The 19715-nt window shown below is 41.3% G+C and overlaps 1 protein-coding gene across 2 annotated transcripts in view; it reads right to left on the reverse strand.

The window, feature by feature from the left end:
- Positions 1–19715, reverse strand: part of LOC136883371 (septin-2) — a 139413-nt gene that overhangs the window by 44073 nt on the left and 75625 nt on the right. The gene's annotated exons all lie outside the window — the stretch shown is intronic.

Genomic DNA, 19715 nt, shown 5'->3' on the forward strand with positions numbered 1-19715 from the left:
ATTATTATCTGCCCTTCAAGGGCTGCCGACAGTGGGGCTCGAACCCACTATCTTCCGAATACTGGATACTGATCGCACTTAAGCGACTGCAGCCATCGAGCTCGGTCTTCCATTTTCCTTATGATTAGCGTTAGTAGAGGATGGTTACCAACGTAGCAAGGACGGGACCTGGCAACGCTCTCGACCATTTGCTTCGTGGAATTTTCAGTAGAGATTTGTGTAATAGGAAAATATCGTTTATATAAATGTTTTTTAATCTATAGTTAAAATGATTTTTTCTCTATTATTATTACAATTTATTAAAAACCGAGCCTCCGTGGCTCAGGCGGCAGCGCGTCGGCCTCTCACCGCTGGGTTCCGTGGTTCAAATCCCGGTTACTCCATATGAGATTTGTGCTGGACAAAGCGGAGGCTGGGCAGATTTTTCTCCGGGTACTCCGGTTTTACCTGTCATATTTCATTCCAGCAACACACTCCAATATCATTTCATTTCATCTCTCATTCATTAATCATCGCTCCCAGAGGAGTACGCCAGGCTTCGGTAGCCGGCACATTTCCTATCCTCGCCGCTAGATGAGGGCTTCATTCATTCCAATCCTGACCCGGTCGAATGACTGGAAACAGGCTGTGGATTTTAATTTTCATTAAAAAAAAAACATGGTGCAACAGCCCCGAAGGGCCTGACCGCTGCTCAGCCCGAAGACCTGCAGATTACGAGGTGGTGTGTGGTCAGCACGACGAATCCTCTCGGCCGTTATTCTTGGCTTTCTAGACCGAGGCCGCTATCTCACCGTCAATTGTAATCACGTAGGCTGAGTGGACCTTGAACCAGCCCTCCGATCTAGGTAAAAATCCCTGACCTAGCCGGAAATCGAACCCGGGGCCTCCGGGTAAGAGGCAGGCACGCTACCCCCACACCGCGGGGCCGGCTATACAGTTCATTGGATTTATATATATTTTTTTCCTTTCCAGCGATTCATTTTAATACACAAATAACAACAGAAAATATCCACAACAAGTTTTAAAAAGGCAAAAAAAAAAAAAAAAAGCATTAAACTATGAAATAGGCTACTGAAGCTGAAATAGGCAAAAAAAAAAAGGCGAATTACTAACTGGTCCTACCGTTCCCAAACGTACGGAAATGTGTGTGTCTATGTGACACTTCGATATATCCACCCAAATAATAAAAGGCATTTTGCCCAAGTTCCGGGCTCTAATTTATAAGTATTGTGTTAAAACGGTACTGTATTGGGCCTACTGTCTGTGTACTTTCAAAGAGATAAATAATTATTACAAAGAGGTCTCCGCCACACTAATTAATTTCGTGTGGCTATTTCCAGCCGAGTGCAGCCCTTGTAAGGCAGACCCTCCTATGAGGGTGGGCGGCATCTGCCATTTGTAGGTAACTGCGTGTTATTGTGGTGGAGGATAGTGTTATGTGTGGTGTGTGAATTGCAGGGATGTTGGGGACAGCACAAACACCCAGCCCCCGGGCCATTGGAATTAACCAATTAAGGTTAAAATCCCCGACCCGGCCGGGAATCGAACCCGGGACCCTCTGAACCGAAGGCCAGTACGCTGACCATTCAGCCAACGAGTCGGACTCCGCCACACTATAGCTCGCCTTGTAAGTAGTAACTTAGGAAATATCTTCAGTGGACGAAGAATTTGTTAAAGACACTTGAATGAGATGACGTATTGTGTACTTACCAACATCTTGATGCGCACAGTGGTCCTACAACACATGGTCACTGGCGAGATGAGACTGAACGACTGGCTATGTCGGGCTCAGTCAACTTTAACTACAGTATTTACACGCCAACACGCGCTATTACCACCATCCTGCAAGGCTGTGAATGGTGGCTTATCATAGGCATGCGTACTAGGTGCACCGGGCATCCCATTCTCGACACGTGAACCATTGGAAACAAACACGAAATACAGTATAAAGAAGCGAAGTATACGAGTTGTGATTTTACCAGAGGGAGTTCACTGTCAGAATTAAACATTTAAATATCTATACTTCGAGTAATTATTGGGGGATGGGGGTGGGAGCATGATTAACATGAACACAGGCATGTGAAATGAGGAACAAGTTAATTAATGCAAACATTCCTGTATTATTATTATTATTATTATTACTATTATTATTATTACTACGGAGTTATCCGTGGAAGGCAGAGGTGAAAGAAGGTGCGGGCCGGAATGGGTCTAACTATAAGTCTTAAAGATGAAATTAAAATTTAAATAAAGGTTATATTTCCAACAGATAACAACATTTAACAATTTTCACTAAGTGAAATAACAAAGAAAATCAGGTACAATGCAACTTTACAAAAGAAAGCACAAGTTACGGGGTCTTTACAATTTCTGAGCTACATCAGTCCTTGAGCTCACAGCTCACAACCACAAGATACCAAAGGGCAGAACGCCCCTAATTACATGCAGCACTAGCTCCCAGCAATCAAAATGTCACGCCTCCCCGAGGCACCTTTTCAAAATACCGGAAAGAGCTGACCCGCTCTCAATCTTTCAAGCCTATTAAGAGGCCATAAACGGAATTTACTACAAACTGCCCACAAGGCACACTTATAAATAAACAGGGGTAAATTGTACCCAACCTACAGGGCCTTCGCAATGAAGAAAAAACAACAGGGTAAGTTACTGGCCCAAAGTACAGAGAGGACTGGAGGCGTGAACTTGCACTCCTAAATACACATTTTAAAACCTAAGTGGCTCTCGGCCAATTACACAGGGGCTAATCCCAAACTAGGGAGGTGACTCGTATGAGAAAACTTTAACACATTAAGGAAGAGAAGAAACGGTTATGAAAACGTAGTCACCTCAACTTCAAAATGAAGGGGAGCTCGAGAGGGTAAAGCACTCTCTATCCCCGAATTACAGTTCAAGTTATGTGAAGTTTTTACAAGGATAGAAAAGGCTTACATATTTAAAGATATAGGTTACATATTAAAGGTTTCGAACCGTCCCCGCGAGTTAAACTGCTGAGCTAGCAAGAAATAAAGATGTTAAAAGGCCATTACCTTGTTGAAGAGCTGCTGCCTGAAGAACGAGGCGCTTCCCGCCCCCTGCTACATATTCACACACTGAGAAAGATGTTATACGAGTGGCCCGGAGACAAGTAAATCAGCAGTTTTTATACCCTCGTGGAAAGTTCGAGACCTTTCATGAATGATAACAACCCGCCCTCAAACTTTTATTGGCTACAGTACACAGTTACATACAAAATTGAAGAAGAAAGCCCCGATTGGCCGAAAATTAATTACATAAATTCCCGATTGGCTACATTCAAAACAGGCGGAAAGAAAGGATTAATATTGCCAACCCACAAATGACAGAACAAAATTTTGTAAAGGCAAAACTTATGAATACAAAATTTCTCCAAGAAAGTTCATTCCTTCACACCAGAGCGCATTATCATAGTTTTTGGTAGAGACATCTGTTAGAGAATGTCCACACTTCTTGATTAATGAAAAACAAAGGCAAATCAAAAACACACAGTGACATCTTCTGATAAACAGTAGAGTTAGTTCAGTTGTTAAAGTTCAGGGTTTCTTCAGTAGAGAGGTAAGTTAAGGCGGACCATTCAAATATGCGGCGCACAGGTGTACCAACCGGTACAATTATTATTATTATTATTATTATTATTATTATTATTATTATTATTATTATTATTATTATTATTATTATTATTATCTTGATTGGCCACATTGGACTACTTGAGTCTTCCATGTACACTTTCTTTGAAGGTTGTACTGTTTGATTCTTCTTATCTGCCCAGTACTTCTTCATTCATTCTGATCGCAGAGTTCTTAATTCGTCTGAAATCTCTACAGGCCTTCTATGCATCATGTCAGTTGAAAATTGGTGATTCTTAAGAAGGGTGGCGATTTTATTCTTGTTCTCTCCATCTGTAATTTCGAGTCCAACTGTTTTGAGATCCTCTTGAATTTCTTTGATCCAAAGCCCTCCTGTCTTCTTTCCCAGATTTCTCATCACTAGTTGTTGTAAAATCCTGTTTTCTGGTAATCGTAAGATGTGAAAGAAATAAGAGATTATTTTCTTCTTCATCGTCGTGTTGGTAACTGGGTCAACTTCTCAATAGACAGTTTCATTGGGGAGGATTCTCCAGATAATATTCACAAACAGAAAAAAAAAAAAAAAAAACAATAATAGAGCTTGTTTTTCAAATACATTTTTGAACGACTCTTATATAAGGAGCTTTCAATAATATTCACAAGTAAACAGAAAAATAAAACTTTAAAGTAAGCTACGTAACACATATCACATTTTAGTACTTAATCTTACATCCCCCTGCGGGCAGGGATGACACCTTAGAATAGATCAAGTGAAAATACGACTGATGATGCCCACTATTGATGGGCGAAACATGTACCATCTAATATACTAATTTCATGTCAACAATTTTAATAAGGACAATGTCCTATTAAAAAAATGTATTGTATTGAATAGGTGGATGAATATTAAAACATACAAGTGTTATTTAATACAAATATTTTCAATACGGAGAGCCTCCGTGGCTCAGACGGCAGCGCATCGGCCTCTCACCGCTGGAAACCGTGGTTAAAATCCCGGTCACTCCATGTGAGATTTGTGCTGGACAAAGCGGAGGCGGGACAGGTTTTTCTCCGGGTACTCCGGTTTTCCCTGTCATCTTTCATTCCAGCAATACTCTCCATTCTCATTTCATAGCATCTATCATTCATTAATATAAATCACTTTGGGAGTGGCGACCCCATCGTAATAACAGCCTATATCTGATTCATTCATTACATCCCTGACCCGGTCAAAGACTGGAAAACAGGTTGTAGGTTGTAGGTTTTCATTTTTTCATTTTCAATACGGACCCAAAAATGAATTTTATCACATGTAATAAGAACACATACGACCTTCTCAGGATTTAACGCCTTAGCAGCCTCCGAAGAGTACCAAACCCCACGTTTTAACATCTAGGAGGAGAATTGGGGGGGGGGGGGCAGGAGGAGGGGGCAGAAAATGCCTTGCCCCCCCCCCTCCACCAAAGTCGGCGCCGCTGTGTCTACGTCATGCCTTGTTTACTTATTTATTTTTCATTTTGTAGCCAACGTAATACCAGTTTAGCCAATTATACGAATAAAATTTATCTTCTCTATGCTTCCAATATTTGTGCATCCTCTCCGATGCCGGCATTCTTTCTTCAATTGAGAACACACTACCTTTTTCCCTTTTATTAATTTTGATTTATAGTCCTACATGTGAGCCGTTGAGAACTTTAATTTTGTCTGTTTTGTTCTTAAGATCATTTATTGTTATTTGGAATTCATTAATATCATTCTTAACTTCTGTGGTCCATTTAATCCCGGTATTGATATTTCATAATGTTACTATTATTTTTCCTAACTAATTCTAGTTTCCGGTGTTCTAATAAGATGTCCAATAATTGAGTTCCGCTTCTTTCTAATTGTGCTCAATACTTGTTCGATTTCTTATAAACTGTGTTATTTGAAGCTATTCTCCAATGGTCACTAATTTGATATTCTTAATTTATACACGTTCTAAATATTCTTTCTGTCTTAATACATATCTATTTCAGTTGTATTAGTATTTTGAAAATAGTTTCATTTGCATAGGTCACCTCTGGCCGTGTGACTGTGTTATAATGTCTTAATTTTCCTGCAAACGATAAGCTTTTTTCTATTGTATGAGGTTTCGCTGACATAAGTCGCCTTTTTTTTAAGTTTATTTATTCTATATTTCCAGGTTATTAACTTCCGTCATTTTTTAAAACAGGTTTAGTCATTAATAAAATGGCATCTTTCTTCCTGCGGGCTCTGAAATCAAAATATGGGACTAAAGTCAGTTGAAGAGACGAGGTGAATGCTGCTGTTCTGGTTGGTTGGGGGAAGATTGACGTCATGCTCTGTGCATTAGAAGGTCCAGTCTAAGTTGTCAAGCAGCAGACAGATCTAACTGCAGTGAAAATCGAGACAAATTCCTACGTCAAAAAAAAAAAAAATTACACATTTTAACCGTACTTACCTAATGCTGAACAACAACGACCCGTTTTCTGATACGACGTCGGCGATGTAGTAAGATTAAATGATATGGCGTGTTTTTATGGCCGGATGCCACGCCAATCTCAGCTGAGGAGCTATTGAAGATGAAATTGGGTAAGGAGTTGGAAGGAATCAGCACTGACGCCTTCGGTTCAGAGGGCCCCGGATTCGATTCCCGCCAACCCTGTGTGAAGAGATGTAGTCACTATTACGAGTTCTTATGGTGGTTGGTAATGTGGTGTGTATGAATGAAGATGAATTTAGAACAGCTGTTAATTATTCTATCTTTTTTAGTACCGGTACTTAAAACAATATATATAATTTACTTTTTCAATTAATTTCGATTAAACCTGAAGTAGTCGGGTAATTCCATAGTAGTCCGTGAATTTATTGTCAGTAATACTGCAAATAATACTACTGGAAAGTGGTAATAAATAATGTTTAAGTACTCTCATAAAAGAAACCTGTCTTCCAAATACAGTGAGCAAGATAAGTACTGAAGTTTCTTGATGCTACCACCAAAGGAACCCACTGCACAATTTACAACCTTTACTATCAGAGTACAAGCCGATGAGACTTTCTCTTCATGGAGATTTTTTTTTTTAAATTTGTTGACCTTTGTTTGAACAACATTTAGTAGTCATCGTCTATTTACAATCATCATCATATTATTTCAGTAGTATAGATCCCTTTTGCGGCGCTCACAAGTAACCGATCGTGACAAATGAGCATTCAAAAGAAAGAATATTCATAAGCATTGAGGAATTGCACTCTCATTTGATAAATATCGATAATTTCTTTTAAAATGAGTTTTAAAAATTGTACGAAGTGTGCGATTTGCAAAATACTATTGCTGTAGGAAAATACGCACCATCATTGCTGCCCACTTCACATTTTGGCCGCTGGTACGCCTGTTTTATGTCATTATAGTATGCTGTAATTATCAGTTAAGAAAAGAGTGATAATAAAACAAAAAATTACTTCCGGAAAAACCGTCAGTATAATAACGCACTTGCATTTGCTTCCGTTCATGTGGATACCACAAATGTTTAAAAAAATCAAAGATTACATTGAGTGGTAAGCAAGACTGTCTAATATTATACTGATTTGTGTATTCCTTAGTTCACCAGGGGGCTACTCCACCACAGACTTCATGAACGTGCGAGATTTCTCGCACGGGTCCCGTAATTGATTCAAAATGCAATAACAGATGCACAAAAATATCAGTTTGCAGCACAGAGCACTTCAGACTCCTACATTCAACGACTACATAACGAATGCTATTTTATTTGGGGCGTCAACCTAATAAGATCTTTTGCCCCTACTTTGCAACGTATGTTGTGAACCTGCGTGTATTTTAAAAATGGCGGAAGTGTAAAGTGTTGAATGTGAGGAAAGGAACATTAAGGACGAAACAAACACCCAGTCCCCAGACCAGGGATATTAATCATTTACAATTAAAAACCTCTGACCCGGCCGGGAATCGAACCCGGGGCCGCCGGGTGACAGGTGGACGCGTTGCCCCTACACCGCGGGGCCGGACACGCAATGAGTATAATTGGCTCACAAATTTATGAAGGAGAGAGGGAGAATCAACCACCTGCTAGGTAACAATGCACTGAACCAAAATTAAAAGCATCAAATCAACAGTCTTCGAAACATTCATCACAGCATTAAGTACTGAACTATTTTTGTCCTTGTAACACTAATATAGCACGAGATGATGTTGCAGTTCAGATAAAAAGAGATATCAAGTAGCGTTGTAGAGTTATATTTAAATAGGATGTGATTGAGATAGCCGTTCTCCGCATGCAGACATCGACAGCACAGTGAATTTAAAACTTCTATACGATGAAGATGTGAAGGGTATGAACCATGATGTAATAATATAATTCGAATGAGTGGAACAGTTATACCTCGTGATAGATGAGGCTTGGAAAACCATGATCTGAAAGAAGAATACCCATCTATTGCGAATGGCAGTTGGTAAATGAGCCTGCCGTTATAGTAGAAACTCCCGAACTCGATTGTAAATGGCGGTAGGAAATGTGGCCTGCCATTATCATCGTACGTCCCCAACGCGCAACTTACATCGGAAACAGCGTATGGGACCTCCCGTTTTGTTTCTCGGATAGCGTTAAGAGACATGCAATTATATATATTTTTGCTAGTTGCTTTACGTCGCACCGACACAGATAGGTCTTATGGCGACGATGGGACCGGAAGGGGCTAGGAGAGGGAAGGAAGCGGCCGTGGCCTTAATTAAGCTATCGAGCTCGGTCAGTTTAATATAATTTCACTCACTCCGTGTACAGTAATTTACGTAGAAATCCATATACAAGGTAGAATACCGTAGCGAAGCACGGGTATATTTGCTAGTACTGTAATAGAAACAACTCTGAATACAGTTACCTTCATTGACCTCGGGCTCGTATGAAAATAGCTCGCAGAGTACTGTCCCATTCGATAGCAAGGCAATCATTTTTCTTTGAGGAAGTTGAGACAACGAGAAAGTGTCCTGGGGCTACTCTTACCTTCCTCTGTAATGTAATCATTAAGCTTTCCTTGTTGATATTTACATGTTCGTCTGTAATGAAGTAAACAGCAGTGACATTTTTCAAGGTTTTGTCGTAGGTTTCAGAATTAGTACTTCGTGTATAGTAGTCATGCACCAAACCAAATGCATAGAGTGTATACTGTATCTCCGCGTTGCGTACCCGCAATGATTGTGAAATATTCCCGTCCCACTTAATCAGACTAGGGGTGTCCACGAATTGTGCTGTCTACGACTTAATAGGAGGAAAGGAAGCGTGTAAGCAACTATACTAGACTTAACTAAAGTTGGCGTATGACAGGTAAGGTTGAAGGGAGGAGCATTGCACGGGCCATTTCACGATGTTGCCACATTCCAGCATTACCCCTCGCTTCCGACTCGACCGCTGTGACATGGACTGGTCTTTCTTCACATTCTTGTGTTCCACTGTAATGGGAGTGATCGCAAATGGGACAAATTTTGCTATGACTGTGACTGACTTGGTCTCATGTTGCGTTATTTTTAACAGGGACCGGTCTGATAAGCTCAGACAGTAGAGCGCTGTCCTTCTGATCCCACCTTAGCAGGTTCGATCCTGGCTCAGTCCGATGGTATTTGAAAGTGCTACAGAACATAAAATCAATAACATTATTATTCTTTAACAGGGGTGGTACCTATAGCCTGACAAATCCTTCAACATGCCCTTTGTCCTATACTTTGTACATCTTTTGGCATAAGTACAGGACGTAAAACAAATAGGAAAAAGTGAGTTCAAGGGGAAAAATTGCGCGGGGGGGGGGTGTCAAAAATCATGTGTACTCTTTTCCACACCATCAAGCGGTAGAGTACCTGGCGCGTTTCATCGTACTCGAAATATAAATTAAAATACAATGATTGTACGTACGTAAATAGTATTTAAAATACAATTAGAAACTTACTAACGGCCACAAAACAGAAATAGAATGCCACTCACACTGAACTGCTTGCGACAAAATCTAACTCACAAGTGAAGTGAGAGGTTTGGCAACTCCCAGCAAGACGAGCTGCCCAGAAATTTTATCTCCATGGCAACCCCAGTCGCCCCACCCTCGTTTCCATGGCAACCATACTGCCACTCCCTTTATCCCGCCCCGGCAGGCAGTAAGCGGACCTCCCTCTAAGAAATGCCAAACACGAACTTTCGTTATTACCAGTATAGTATGTTTATGTTTAGCCCTGTAACCGCATCTCTGACGTGTATTTGTCCACAATTAGAATTCAGCCTAAGCACTAATTCCACATCGAAGATCTTTCTAGAGCCCGCCTCTGTGGTGTAGTGGTTAGTGTGATATTAGCTGCCACACCCGGAGGGCCGGGTTCGTTTCCCGGCTCTGTCACGAAATGTGAAAAAGTGGTATGAGGACTGGAACGGGCTCCACTCAGCCTCGGGAGGTCAACTGAGTAGAGAGGGTTAGATTCCCACCTCAGCCATCCTTGAAATGGTTTTCCGTGGTTTCCTAATTCTCCCCAGGCAACTGAAGGGATGGTACCTAACTTTATTATTATTATTATTATTATTATTATTATTATTATTATTATTATTATTATTATTATTATTATTGAAAGTTCCTTTGCGGCGCACCGACAGTGGGGATCGAACCCACTACATCCCGAATACTGGATACTGGCCGCACTTCAGCGATTGCAGCTATCGAACTGTGGTACCTAACTTAAGGCTACGGCCGCTTCCTTCCCTCTTCGTTTTCAATCCCTTCCAATATCCACCCCCACCCCCCACAAGGCCCCTGTTCAGCATAGGTGAGGCAGCCTGGGCGAAGTACTGGTCATCCTCCCCAGTTGTATCTCCGACCCAAAGTCTCACGCTCCGGGACACTCCCCTTGAGGCGGTAGAGGTGGGATCCCTCGCTCAGTCCGAGGGAAAAACCTACCCTGAAGGCTAAACAGATTAAGAAAGAAAGAAAGAAAGAAAGAAAGAAAGAAAGAAAGAAAGAAAGAAAGAAAGAAAGAATATATTTCTAGAAACATAATACAGAGTTGCTTCGTGAAGAAAGACTATCAACCACATTTTTTCCGAAATTGACATAACCACGAATCTACAATATTTAATGAATGTACAACTTTGTGATAAACAAAGCTAAACATATTTGCAGTTCAGGGGCTGCTTGTCGGAGGCGGTCACGCAGAAGAACGCGGGTTCGATTTCCCGTCAGGAAGTTGAAAAAATTTAAGAAACGAAATTTCCACTTCCGGAGGTGCCCATGGCTCTAAGGTTCACTCAGCCTACATTAAAAATAAGTATCCGGTTAATTCCTGGGGGCAAAGACAGCTGGGCATAGAGCTAACCACACTTTGTGGAAAAAACATTGAATTTTTATTCCATTTTAATCGGCTGAAACTAGGAATTATTAAGAAAGCAATTTGTACAGGCGCTGTTGTCTTATCAGCTAATTCTTTCCATTATTTTCATGAATTATTAATACAATTATTGGGGATTATACGCAAAAAATGTCGTTCGTCCCGGCTAAACGATTTGTATATCACCCCAGCAAGTAGTGGAGACTCTGCATGTGCTGTGACGAAGGATACCAGGGGTATATTTCTTTGCCAAGGTCGTGGACACTCCTCAGTCCGGTAGTCTCTTTACTGTCTGTTAGTTTTTTAGTGTGTACTCAATAATACTAAATGATTTTTAATTGTATAGTCACGCCGTATTTCTATGTAATTAGCTGCCTCTGTGGATCCGTGGTAGAGTGTCGGCCTCCGAATCCCAAGATAGCGGGTTCAAACCCGGCAGAGGTAGTCGGATTTTTGAAGGGCGGAAAAAAGTCCATTCGACACTCCACGTCGTACGATGTCGGCATGTAAAAGATCTCTGGTGATACATTTGGTATTTACCCGACAAAATTAATTAAATCTCAGCCATAGACGCCCAAGAGAGATCCGGTTTACTCTGTCTGCCATCTAGCGGACCTAGAGTAAAACGGAACGTCGAAATTGACGAGCAGACAGCCAGATGGCGTCAAATCGAAATGTCTGCACACGGTAGCTGAGGCCATACGATTATTATTATTATTATTATTCTATGTATATATATATATATATATATATATATATATATATATATATATATATATTCGTTTACGGCCATTAGAGACCACGTTAGATAACAATTACATGTTTCTGGAAGCCTTCCTCACAGCCCAGAACTTCAGCATCCTCTCTCTGGCAGCCTGTCTTCTTTCGTCCGTCCACCCACGGTTAAGTTTTGGTTCGTCATGGAATCCCTGAAATCTGTCGATCACTGACCTAAACTTTGTTCGGTTTGAGATGTCTTCCGAATTTAGTCCTACCTGTCTGAGATCCTTTCTCACCTCCCTGAACCATTTGTCCGACACTTTAGGTCTGCTGTCTAGTATTGTGAAAATCCTTTTCGTTAGTCTCTTCTCATCCATTCTAAATAAATGCCCATAGAATTTAAGTCTCCGTTTTCTCATGCACTCAGTTAGCCTTTCATTGTCTCGGTAAAGTTCTTCCCTTCCTCGCAGCCTATACTGTCCATCCACAATCTTTGGACCCATTATTTTGCGAAGGATCTTTCTTTCAAATTTCTCAGCTTCTCTCAGTCCCGCTTTTCCTGTCATTTGGAGGCACTCACTAGCATACAGACATTCCGTTTTAATCACTGTATTGTAGTGCCTTAGTTTAGCTCGTCTGGAGATGGTTTTCTTCTTGTATATAGGATATGTCCTACGAAAAGCCGCAGCCATTTTCTCCCGTCTGGTGTTGTTTGCTTCTCTTTCATTTGTTTTCAATTGCACTATTTCACCCAAATACTTAAAGCTATCAACTCTTTCTATTTTACCGTGTTCTGTCTTCAGGTACCGAGGGGCTGTTTTGATGTTTGTTATATATTTAGTTTTTTCGAAAGAAATCTGTAGTCCTGCTTTTTCTGCTTGTAGTTTTAGTACATTCAGCTGTTCTATTGCTGTGTCAGTATTCCTAGATAGCAGCGCAACGTCATCAGCAAAGGCAAGGCAATTAATCATGACACCACTTTTTGACCCTCCAATGTATACTTGGTTAAGTAATCCTTTTCTGTCCAGTTCTTTTTCCCACTCCCGGATAATCTTCTCCAACACACAGTTGAAAAGAATTGGTGACAATCCATCACCCTGCCTGACTCCTGTTTTAATTTCGAACTGTTTGGAGTTCTCTCCCATGAACTTAACTTTCGAATGTGTCCCAGTTAAAGTCTGCTTAATAATTGCTGTTGTTTTGGCGTCAATTCCAAATTCCACTAGTATATTGAATAGCACTTCCCTGTCGACTGAATCATACGCCTTTTTAAAGTCTACAAAAACGACTACCAGATCCTTTGAGAGATGATTCTCTAGTACACGTTTCAGACTCCAGATTTGATCAACGCACGATCTTCCCTTCCTAAATCCCGCTTGATACTCGCCTAGTTGATGATCCACTTGTTCCACAAGTCTCCTCTGTAGTGCTTTAGAGAGTGTCTTATAAGTTACAGATGTGATGGAAATGCCGCGGTAGTTGTTAGGATCTGCTCTATCTCCTTTTTTGTGTAGAGGATGAATGATAGCATTTTTCCAATCTTCAGGGATTACCTCCATTTCCCATATTTTTTCCATTTCTCGCCTTAAAATTGTTATTGCGATTTCTCCACCACTTTTCAGCATCTCTGCTGTGACAGAGTCTTCCCCTGCAGCTTTGTTGTTCTTTAAGTCTGTAATTATTTCACGGAGTTCTTTTTCGTCAGGGGGTATTGAGTTTTCATTCCGTTGCTTTGGATCCTCTTTTGGCCATTTATTTTTAGGTTTTTCACAGTTCAACAATTTCTCAAAATATTTAGCTAATATCTCACAATTTTCATTCTTATTCACTGCCAATTTTCCATCTTCCCTTCGAAATCCCATGGTAGATGGTTGATATCCATGTATGTGCTCTTTAAAGGTCCTATAAAAGATTCTAGTATTGTTCTTCTTAAATTCTGTGTCAATACTTCGAATTTCTTCAGATATTTGATTCCTTTTGGCTTGCCGGAGGATCTTTGCTGTCTGTTTGCGTACCTCCTTGTATGTCTCAAATTTATCTTCTGTTTTATCTGCGTACCATGCTTTATAGGCTGCAGCTCTCCTATCAATTGCTACATCACAGTCTGTAGTCCACCATCGGTGTCTGCGAGTTCGTCGCAATGGTGCAACATCCTTAGCTATATTAGCCATATTCTCTCGAATATCCTCACAAGTCTCCATTTTCCTCTCCCGCATACGTCTTTGAAAGTCGTTTCTGTTTTCTTGAAGTTTTTCATGGTTTACTTTTATTGACGCATTCGGAGAGAGTCTCTTCTTGTTTAGCGGTAACGGCTTGAATTTTATGCGGGTCAAGAAGTGATCAGAGTCAAGATTGGCTCCTTTCCGTACTACCACATTCATAATTTCTTTAGTGTTTCTCCTTGAAATTGCAACATGGTCCAGTTGATATTCACCTAGGTCTTTCCGTGGAGCGCACCACGCTTTCTTTTTCCTTGGCAGTCTTTTGAAGTACGTGGACATTAATTTAAGATCGAATGTCTCACATAAGTCAATAAGTCTCTTCCCATTCGTATTTGTTCTGGTGTGAGCTGGATAACCACCCACTATTTTTCGGAACTGACGTTCTTTCCCAACCTGCGCGTTGAAGTCACCCATCAGAATTTTGACATGATTGCTTGGCGTCTTTAGCAATTCATTCTCCAATTGATCCCAGAATATGTTCACCTTATCAGGATTGTTTCTGTTGTCTTCATTTATGGGGGCGTGTGCATTGAATAGTGTGTATCTCTTGTTTGCACATTTCAGTGTTAGAGTGGAGAGTCTATCAGAAGGAGAAGAGAAGTCCTTTACGGAGTCAATAACCCTTTTGTTTACACAAAATGCTGTGCCAAGTTGCTGCAGATTTCTTCCAATTTTTCGTCCAGGTTTACCCTTAAAGATTCTATAATTTTCTGAATCAAACGTATTAATATCAGTAAAACGCGTCTCTTGCACTGCTAGTATTAGAATATTCTGATTTTCCATTTCATCCAAAGTCCGTTTTAATTTCCCCGTCCTAAGTAGAGTCTGTATGTTGATAGTTCCAAAATAGTGATGTTTCTTTGTCCTTAGATTTTGTTTTAGGTTAGTCGTGTTTGTCGTTAGTACGTCATCAGTCTGGCTACCAGATGGCTCCGACTCCATCTTGCATGTTGGTACAAGCTCCCCAGAATCCGAAGGCTTGTTTGCGCCGCCTGGTGCGACGGTGGATTTCCATTGCTGGGTACCACCTGGGGTAGTTTTCCTTGAAAGTGTTTCCATCATGCATAATGTTACCTCATGGTAATGCTTGGTGGGACAGATTACTCTGTCCGTAGTTAGAACTACGGTTGTTAGCCGTAGAGCCAGTTCTTCCGCCCTCTCAGCCGTTGGGAAATATCCTCATCCGCCATCGAGACCGTTGACTGCAGACCTTTTTGCCTCAGTTGATCCGCGGGTGTTTATTTGGCTAAGCCTTATTCACACCTGTCCTGCATATCTACAGGAACATTCCCTATCAGCCATATGGGACGCGCCGTGTCGGGGTTGAGGCCCCCCGCCCCAGTGTCTTCCGTGAAGTTATGCCAAACACTTACTCAGTTCAGTGCGTGACCCCCACGGAAGCTAACCGGGATTATTCTATGTAATTGTAATAAATGTGTAATATTGTTCCTTTGGTGAAAGTTTTAGTGTATAGTATTCAATTAAAATCTCAAAAATATACTATTACCGCACTTAAGTTGGTGAACTGTCAACCTTTACCCCTCTGCCGAAATTGGCTAACAGAGCATCAAAAAAATTACCATTTCGTACCTTTTTTCAGTTTTCATATATATACCCCACTCCTCCGGTTATATCCCATATCCCGGGTACTTTTTGTTTTCTGTACATTTTTTTTTTTTTTTTTTTTGCCCGCCTACTTCTAATTCCCAATCGCCTCTACTGACATTCCCTCCCTCCGCCATCATGGCCTGTAATGGAGATGGTTGTCTTTTGACTTTTATATTTTCAGTTCACCCACCAATGTCTAATATTTATGTTTCATTTATGGTTCGATAGTAAGTACATTGTTTGAATCATGACAACCCTGTCTTCTTCACAGCTAGGGATTCGACTCACGACTGGTAGACAAATCCAGTACACTAGAGCTGAGGTGACGTTCAAGCAAGCTTGCCAACATCAGTGTGCCTCGCCGTCACAATCGTCACTTTGATGCAGTAGAACACGAGGCATTGCTCACGTGAATCAAAGTGTTGTCTCCAGATTGGGGAAAAAGTTCCAAGACACCCATTCAGTAGCAGATCGACTTCACGAAATATAGCAGCAGCTCAAGGGTGGTCGGAAACAAAAGAGAACCGGATATATGAGCGTTGGAAGGTTGGTCATACGGATAAATGATTAAAAAACATTAATTAAATAATAATAATAATAATAATAATAATAATCGTATGGCCTCAGCTACCGTGTGCAGACGTTTCGATTTGACGCCATCTGACTGTCTCCTCGTCAAATTCGACGTTCCGTTTTACTCTAGGCCTACTAGATGGGAGACCGAAGAAACCGAAACTCTTTTGGGCGTCTCTGGCTGTGATTAAATTAATTTTGTCGGGTAAAAACTGAATGTGTCACCAGAGATCGTTTACATACCGACATCGTATGGCATGGAGTGTCAAATGGACTTTTTTCCGCCCTTCAAAAATCCGACTACCTCTGCCGGGTTTGAGCCCGGTATCTTGGGATCCGGAGGCCGACACTCTACCACTGATGCACAGAGGCAGCTAGTAGTTAGATATCTCGCGCCGTTGCCATTTTATCAGCAGCTGAAGTTAGCCAATCAGATCACTTCGTGGGCGACTTCCGATGGGCTTTGCGGTTGGTAAATCTGCACGTGGCTTATGACCAGGTTGAGAGCCCCAATAGAAGAAATAAACTTCTCCAGGAGGGGTCTGGAACAAGGACGTCTCTGCTAATAGGCTGGCTGAAACCCAGGGTGTGTCAGTGTTTGATGCTCATTTCTCGGCATGACTCTCAAGCCCGACCCAGGCACGTGTAGATTTAGCAACACCGCCTCGTAAAGCCCATTTGAATTCGCCCGCGAAGTGATCTGATTGGCTAATTTCAGCAGCTGATAAAATCTCTACGGCGAGAGATATCGACGTAATGTTTTCAAATTACATATCAGTATGACCAACGCTCTAACGCTCACATACTCGCTTCACGTTGTTTCCGATCATCCAGTATATCTGTACGCAGACACCATACACGCACAGCTACTACTCTCCGCCACGAACTTCGAGACGCCGCAGATTTACAGTAAGTACCCAAATATTGTGCGCTATATAGACTTCATGATGGGGGACTGTATTCAAGAAGACCCTCACTACTCCGCCACTTAGACATCGCAGGGTGGCTCGCTTTCGATGGACTTGGGCACGAGATCAATGGTCTAGAACGTTGTTCACTAATGAAGCGCGAACTGGTTTACACCCTGATGAATGGCAAGAGGGGAACTTTGCAATGAATCACTCTCAACAGACGTCACCAACAGACTGGAGGTTCAGCACTTCTCTAGTAGGTACCAATTTCGGCCTCTATATTCATTCAAGGAAACATGACAGCCACAGTTTATGAACAAAACATTGTCCGACGGTTTTGCAGAGACTGTAGGAGATGGTTTTTGACTTTGTCTTTGAGCCCCCTGGGCATATCACATGCATGCCCAAGAGCCCGCTAGCTACAGAACATAATACTGCATTCAGTAAAAAGAAAACAACATAATTTTACAATGGTACCATGCTTCATTTTATTCGTAAAGTATAATTTAGAACTAAAATTTTCTTTCTTTGAAACTTTGATTTAACTTAATTTACATAAAGAATTCTTTGTACATGCACAGAAATTATAAAACAATGTGACACTTGGCTAATAATTAAGACAGTCTGGATCTGGAAACTTAATTGAAAAAATTAACTTGTTGTGGTTGTTGGATCACTGGGACGGGTGGTACTGTTTTCCAAGCGTAGTCATTTCAGTATGGAAGTGAGAGTTGGACTCTGGGTAAATTAGAAAGGAATCGACTTGAAGCTGCTGAAATGTGGATATGGCGGAAAATGACCAGAACGAGCTGGACGGAAAGAAAAACCAACCTGGAAGTCTTAAGGGAAGTTAAAGAAGAGAGAAGATTCTTAAAGGAAATGGAAAACAGGAAAATAAAATTTATTGGACATGTCATCAGACACAATACTTTCATCACTAACATACTTGAAGGGAAAGTGATGGGAAAGAAAGGGAGAGGAAGATCTAGGATGAAGTATTTGGACGACATCAAGAAGAGGTTAGGTTGTAACAATTACATGGAACTGAAACGAACAGCTAATGAAAGAAGAGTGGTTGCATCGACAAGGCATTAGCCTTTAGAATATTGATTGAGTCACTCGAACCGAAGATCAGCCTCTACATAAGCTCGGTTTCTGAACTTCGTTTTCATTTGTGTGAGAGCAGAAAAGGGCACACTCACACAGGTATGTTGGTATGAAAGGCATTAAACGCTGTATTTCCTTTCGAGAAATTGTGGGATATAGGAGATGTTAGGGACACAAAAGTCGATCAGAGACGTGGATTTGTGATACATTCATGGAACTTCCTGAAGCTAAACATGCCACTCCATCTGATTCTCCACCGACAGAGGTAGGAGACTAGGTATTAGGGGTAGCGAAAATAACATTTCTTCGAAATAAAAAATTTCCTGGAGCACTTAGTGTACGGTTTTCGGGTTAAGGTGGAGTATACAACATCCGTACGGGAGTCAACGCAAGGTATCTTGTGAATAACTTGAAGTAACAGGTGGTGGTGGTGATTATTGTTTTAAGAGGATGTATAACTGGGCAACCATCCTCTAAATAACGCCAATCAAAGAGAAAAATGGAACGGACCCGACACTTCGAAAGATGAAGATATCTGCCAAAGAAGGACAAGGTCCACGAAGGGCGTGAAAATGAAAGACTCCCTAGGCCTCGAATGCTCTAATACCGTTGGGGTCGGAAAAGAACAAGAGTTGACAAAGGGAGGCCGTGAACGTGAGGAGCCTGGTTCAAGTGGAAGCAATGCCAGGATTCAGCTAAGGGCCCCGTGGTCGCCAACCCACGCTCCCAAGTTAAGTTCCCTGGGGCCCCTTTTAGTCGCCTCTTACGACAACCAGGGGATGTCGTGGGCGTTAATTTACCGCCGCCACCCACAGCGGGACCAGATCACAGAGTCCATTCGGTAATCGATGTTCTATGATGTCAACATGAACGACATCTCTGGTGACATTTGCTGTTTACCGAAAAAAAAATGAATTAATCTTAGCCACAGGTCGCCCAACGGAGTTAATAGAATTATTTTATTCCGAATGTGTTACATCTCTTTCTTGCTTTCAGCCCTGGCTATAGGTATTCCGAGTCTCCGTCTTCCTCTTCCCTTCACAATATTGTTTTCTGCGGTGGTAGTGTTAATCATGGTTTTTTTTTTCCTTTTTTACGTCGGGCCGACTCATATAGGTCTTATGGCTGCGGCCTTAAGATACAGCCCCAACATTCGCCTGGTGTGAAAATGGGAAACTACGGAAAACCATCTTCACGGCTGCTAACAGTGGGGTTCGAACCCACTATTTTTCGGATGCAAGCTCACAGCTCCGCGCCCTAATCTCACGGCTAACTCGCCCGGTGGTCTTTGTTTCAAAAGGAAACAGAACGAAATAATAAATTCCTCTTAGCACTAACAAAGCAAAAGGGAAATTTTCCGAGGGAAGAAAAAAGGCCATAATAAACATGAATTTATGTTTACGTCACCTTAATGTACTGAGGTTTTTGGCGACAATCGCATAGGAAAGAAATTGGAGTGGTTATGTGGAAGGCTGGCTCTAATTAAGATATAAACCTGGCATTTACCTAGCGTGAAAATAAATAAATAAATAAATAAATAAATAAATAAATAAATAAATAAATAAATAAATAATAGCTTTACGTCCCACTAACTACTTTTACAGTTTTC

Source organism: Anabrus simplex, chromosome 11, assembly GCF_040414725.1.
Source record: "Anabrus simplex isolate iqAnaSimp1 chromosome 11, ASM4041472v1, whole genome shotgun sequence".
In the NCBI taxonomy this organism is placed as follows: domain Eukaryota; kingdom Metazoa; phylum Arthropoda; class Insecta; order Orthoptera; family Tettigoniidae; genus Anabrus; species Anabrus simplex.